This window comes from Lathyrus oleraceus, chromosome 3, assembly GCF_024323335.1.
Source record: "Lathyrus oleraceus cultivar Zhongwan6 chromosome 3, CAAS_Psat_ZW6_1.0, whole genome shotgun sequence".
Taxonomy (NCBI): domain Eukaryota; kingdom Viridiplantae; phylum Streptophyta; class Magnoliopsida; order Fabales; family Fabaceae; genus Lathyrus; species Lathyrus oleraceus.
The window spans coordinates 1362604-1368853 of record NC_066581.1 but is presented as its reverse complement, the minus strand read 5'-3'; the positions used below and the strand labels follow the sequence as shown (position 1 = coordinate 1368853).

The window sequence follows — 6250 nt, the reverse complement described above, 5'->3', positions numbered from 1 at the left end:
TGTCAAATCGACGAAAACATTGTTGGACTACCCAAAACAGGTGGAAAAACATTGCCTTGCATTGTTTTGAAACAAAATACCTTTCGTTTGAGAAAAGGTTTGAAGGGTCAATCGCACGACGGCGAGAAAAGAAATTGATTGGTTTGATGTGTTTTGAGTAATGGCGAGAACTTGGATGGGCGAGATATCCATCTCGAATCCTAGTCTCAAGAGGGCGTGGTATCCACCACGTTCCATTTCCATCTTATTTGCAAAAATGTTTAATAAGAATTAAGTGTTTTTGAGGTTTGATTGAGAAAGGGTCTCAATTATGAATTAAGTTTTTTTTTATTTTTTGATTATGAAAAATGGCTTGACGTTGGATCAAGCGTTTGATGTAGGTTTGAAAGAAATGGAATAGAATGGGAGGAAGAAATGGATTTGATTTGTTTATTGAGAGAATACTCGACATTGGATCGAGTCTTATTTTTGATCTTTTGGAAATTGTTGATTTTATTCTTGTGTTAGTAGCTAACTAAACAGTCAAGCAATAAAGAAATGAAAAGCAGTAAAATTATTACACATCGGGGGAGTGGGGTACATTTTGTCAAATGGGGATTCAAAGTACTGGAATAATTAAATCGGGCCCAAACAACAAATAATGCAATGTATGAGTGTAAGTGCAAGAGAACTGTCTCATTGTAAGAAGGCCCAAGAGTAAGCCATGTGAAGAAAATAAATAACACAACAAGTTATATTTACAAAACACTCAAAAATTAAGTTGAAAGAAACAACATCGGGACGTGCACGGATAAAAATCGGGATGCGAGGATACGAATCAAAGTCGCATAACGCAATGACGTGCAAGATAGATGGAAATTGAAAAGCAAATAAGAAATCTAGATAATATGCTCAAAGCCGGTTTGCGCATGTTGACAATAATTGAAATGTCATATACGATTAAACAAAACGCGGCGAAATACTATCAATGTATCGATAAAAATAATCATAGATAAACAACATGGAAATTGTTGAATCCATAAATTAAAATCGATGTTTAACAATTAAAATAAAATAAAAGGGTAAACATTATGAGGGGATTAAAACAAAAATGTGAAATAGAAATTAAAGTTTTGCAAAAAATCAAATATGGCACATATGGGGATTGAACCCGGGACTAGGAGCTTGTCAAAGCATCCTTTTACCAACTCCGCCAAACAGGTATCCTTGTCATATAGTCTCAAGCGCTAATACATAACATAAAAAAAACGGACCAAGCCTTTTAAATAAAACACAAAGTTAAAACAGTAGCAGGTCCTTTTAGACAGATTCATTTTAATGCACACCTACTACAAGAAACAAATGGATTCAACCTTCTGCAATAAAATAAAAAAAATGTTCCTTCCATGGACCGTGAACCGTACATCATCTCTCATGCAATGCAACTATGTCCGAACAACAACAATCAACAAAAAAGTAACCGAAACTCAAACTCCTTTCATTTTCAATATATTTCTTTCCTAAGCAAGTCAGCTATGAACGCACCTGATGTCGAGTGACGATGTTGTGTGATGTCGATGCTAGATTCTTGGAGCGCGTCGAAAATGGTTATACCGTGGTGGTGGTTATAGCGACGTCCCTATTGTTGCAGCTTGTTATCTTTCCGAGCACCAAAGTCTTCAACGAGTGAGATGAATGGCAACTCCAGTTTTTGTATTACTGTTACCTAACAACAAACTAGCGGATCCATGTCATGTTGTAGAAGATGACGGCGGTAATGGTGGTTATGTTTGGATATAATGAGAGCCAAGGTGGAAGATGCGATGGTTATTGGGAAAAATGAGATTTGGAGTGGGTGGTTCAACGGTAGGATTTTATTTGTGTGAACAGTCGGCTCTTTGTGTTTTTGCAGAATTCTCCCTTCCTTGTTAGTGATCAGTGGCGGCTACTATAAGGAATTAGGGTTTTTTTTGCTCTCCCCCTTTGTTAGTGAACAGTGGCCTCTCTTTTATAGTCACATTGCTAGGGCCTTTTGAATTGGCCGCTGAGATCAAAGGGGTGTTGGACTTGGAAGTGCTTTTGGTGCTGCCAGTTTGTCTATCCTGTTTTGGTGCTTATTCTGAAAAAGGTAACATGTACCTTGTACTTCTTCTGTGAAAACGTTTTCATTTTTGTTGCTTGTGAACTTTTACTGCCTTACCAAGTTATTTTACTACAGTGAAAATGGAAAGCATCAGCAGGTCCACTGTGTATCTTTTTCCTCCAAACTATTGCCTCATGAACTGTGATTGGAATGCTCCTACTAGTGTCAATGTCACTACCACCATGGTCCTTAAAAACAGAACTGAGAGGTTTATTTATCAAGTCAGCTGCTATCTTAGTGATCTCCTGCATTGCCGCTTCACTGAACTTTGAATTCACAGCTGAAATATAATCAATAAGTTCAAGCAAAGTTTGCCTCTCTCCAGTGATTCGATTCCTGTTCCTTCTGCTACCGGCAAGAACTTTCGGTATTTTCCTTTATGTTGTGAAGGCTTTTCTCCTGGCAATTTCTTGTCAAATTTCCCACCGCTAGCTGTGGCAGACGTTGTTCAAGTTTGGTTCACGTTTGGGTCTTTTCTCGGGATAGAAACCAAGTGATGGTAGGGTTATATATTGATTTCAGAAACCACCACTACTGTTGTGAGGTGAATTCTGCATAGATCCGAGGATTATAGCAGCAGCACCAGCACCTTGCAAAGAAGCTAATGAAGGACTTTGATTTGAAGGCAAGTTTGCTCCAAAACGACTCAAGGCACCACGGGCTTCCCTGAAACCTTCTGATATTAAAACAAGGAAATTAGTGGTTTTAGCATCAACCGGTGGATCAACAGCTCTATTATTTCGTTTTCCCGCATTGTAAATGGCTTTAACTTTGGGAAGTTGTTTTGGGCAGATGATCGATAGAGAAATAGAAAACTGCGGAAACGCTTTAGGAACAACTTCAGCGTCATATAGTCGGTTCCCGATGCTTCATACACTAGTGCAAGCTTAACTTGTATAATGTGAGCTTTATTTGAGGTTTGTCTGCGAAGAGGCTGGTGTGAAATATCTTTGTTCATGTTGAATTATTTCAAATCTGTAGACAACCAAGTTTGACCGCACCAACATCCTCTTAGGAAATTTGACAGGGAGCTTTCATCAGAATCATTGCGGAAGCTTGAAGACCAAGGGGTCAATATTTCTAAGCACCACAAGCAGACCATTCAGTATATACTGCCACACGAACATGAAAAGATTTCACAAGTGGAATCATTGGTTATCGACGGAGCAACTGCTATTCCGCTGCCAATGGTGAAGTCTTTACTTGGCCCATACATGGTCTTCTTGTCTTCTACCGTAAATGGTTATGAAGGAACCGAATTCTCTTTGTTGCTAAAACTTGTACGGCAACTCGCATACGGTTATAAACAACACATCAACAATAGCATGATGCAATACTCATATTGCAGCCCTGTCATTGCCAAATTCCTTTAGGAGTTCTACTACTAAAGTCAATTGTTGCTTTAGCCTCCAAAGCACTCAGCAAACTCAGGATGTAATACTTGTAGATATCCTGCCATGACATAAAACCCTCAGGAAATGAATGACCATACATATCGACAAAAGCTTGTATCATTTTCGACAATGCAGACAAGCTACTTTCCTCAATGCATGCATAAACTTCATCACTAAAGCACTTAAAGTTCAATCCACGCAACCCAACTATATTTTTGAAGTTCAGGTTATTGATAAAGGAAACATTTTTACATTCTTGCTCGACAACCTTGTAATAATGAGCAAACCTTATATTGCCATTTGTATGATCAGGTTGTGCTATTGGTGATAAATCTTTGGTATTTTCCAGCTGCAAATAGCACTCTGACAACAGACCAAATACATAAGCAAGGCGAAGTTTGTTGCAAATTTCATCTTAACATGAGCTGAACTGAGTTGGTTTTTGAATTGCAGGGGCTAACTTCTAGCAAGATAGTAGTGTAGATCAGTGGTATGTTGCTGCAAGATCATCAAATATGTTGGCAATTGCAGGAGGTTCATGGAGTAGGGGTGACGGATCAAACTGCTAGGTTCCTGATGCATTACTTGGCAGATTGATGTGTGGTTTGTGTCACTTTCGAGTTTTAATTGAGGCCTGTAAGCACAATGGTCAGTTCAGGAATTTAACCGTTTTGAAATGACTTTGGTGGGTCTTACTATGACGGTAACCGCACATATATAATCCTGTATGATATTACTAAACACTTTCAAACTCCTTTGCTTTGTCAATAAGACCAGCCCTTCCAAAGAAATGGACCATATAGGAATAACGCTCAATCCTTGGATTTATTTGCATAGACTTCTATCATTTTTCTGAATAGCAATTGTCATTGTGCTACAAGACCAGAATGAATACAAGCTATTAAAACTGCTACCATTGTTACATGATCTGGTTTAATATTATTATTGAACTGATGTACAATTTATTTTTCTTGTTTGGAAACCAAAATCTGCAGGTTTGAGGTCTGCAACATGGACATGTTCAAAACCATTATGAGTAGGTAAATCATTTGGCTTGATCTCAGTATCTGATACCGAAGCTTCGGGCAAACCATGAACATCCGAAGACAAATTCATGGCATTTTTAGAAGTGCTTGAATGAACTTGCTGCGTGTTAACAGTTTCCAGATCAGTAGATTCATCCCAAGCACGGGATACACGGTATTTTTTGTGTTGAATTATTCCTAGAACACTGACTTCAAATTCAAATTCTCTCTGATTCTTAGTGATTTTTCTTTTCACTGCAGCCTGACTACTATCTTCAGATGTTGCCTTTATCCGCCTCCAGATTATCAAGAGTATATTGTCTCATCGAATTCCATTTCCTTTCCACAAACTGGACAGTTGTCACTTCTCTCCATCCACTCATAGATGCAGCTAAGGTGAAAATGATGAGAGCATTTTGTCATTATCTTGGGATTCTCTTTAGTGTATTCTTCAAGGCAAGTTGGACAGATATCCTCTTCTTCTGATGATGACGTGTAAACAGGCCCAACTCCAGGTGTGTATTTTGCTGATGAAAGTTCTTAATGCAGACTTAGAACGGTATATCTTCAATTCATCTTCTCGGGCACATTCATTCCATTTCTCTGCTGAGTTTAGAGGCTTTGCATCATATGGTAAGGGCCTTGGAGGAGAACGGTAAATATCTGATAGAGAATTATCAAGTGAGGCTGAAGATGTCATGGATGTTGTTCTTTGAAGAGATGAAGAAATTGAAAGTGCTTCGCCTCTTCGGAATATTGATGCACACGCATTCAAAAGATTTTGTACCAAGCAACTGAGACACATGTCGTTCCTATACGCAGGATTATTTGGGTTCACATAATCTTCTACATCATCGCAGCTCAAACAACAGCAAACAGAGCCCATTATTCCAACTAGCTTCTAATCTTTCCCACTCTTCAACCAATCAATAGAAACTAGATGGTGTTACATGCTTGTTTTTTTTTTAGAAAAATAGTGTCCGACAACATCGCACCAACTATGTTTTCCATCCTTCATAAGTTCAGATACACTTGCAACATGGATAAGAACACCGTTTATCTTGCTCACCTGGAAGTGTGAAATTGAGAAGAGTATACAGAAGTTTTGAGGTGAAAGTTTGGATTTTTCCGACGAGAATTGCTATGAAACTGCGAAATTGAAACGATAATGTATTTTGTTGTTGTTCTCTTTCTTTTTGTAGTCTTCACATAATCTTCTTATTTCAGCCAGCCGGTGTGGAGGAAGCTCTTTGATGTCCACTGTCAAGTCTTCGTTTTGAACAAATGCAAAAACATGCTGACTCTCTGAAATTGACAGGGCATTGCTAAAAGTTGTTGTGTTATCAATTTTGTCCACCAACACCAACTCACTTTTATTTGAAATTTTAATGAAAATGAACGTTGGAATTGATTTTTTAATGTGAAGAACATTGGAATTGATTTAAAGAACATTGGAATTGATTTTTAGTTAAAAGAGCAATGGAATTGATATTTTTCATTAAAAGAATATTGGAATTGATTTTTGATGTGAGCAACCCTTGAAGCCTTGAAGGCAAATCTTTATCAAGGTCTGGAATCTGCTTAAACTTATCACTTGAGACTGATAATGATTCCCCAAAAGTTCCAAAGGGAAGTCCTATACGATTAACAACTCTCCATTCTTAGTATTCAAACCATACATGTAAATGTTGAAGAGCCAACAAAGGAAG

At 38.0% G+C, this 6250-nt stretch overlaps 1 pseudogene; it reads right to left on the bottom strand.

Annotated features, from left to right (window-relative positions):
• Positions 1-4847: 4847 nt before the first annotated feature.
• Positions 4848-5427, bottom strand: LOC127132039 (E3 ubiquitin-protein ligase At3g02290-like; annotated as a pseudogene).
• Between the last annotated feature and the right edge of the window lie 823 nt (positions 5428-6250).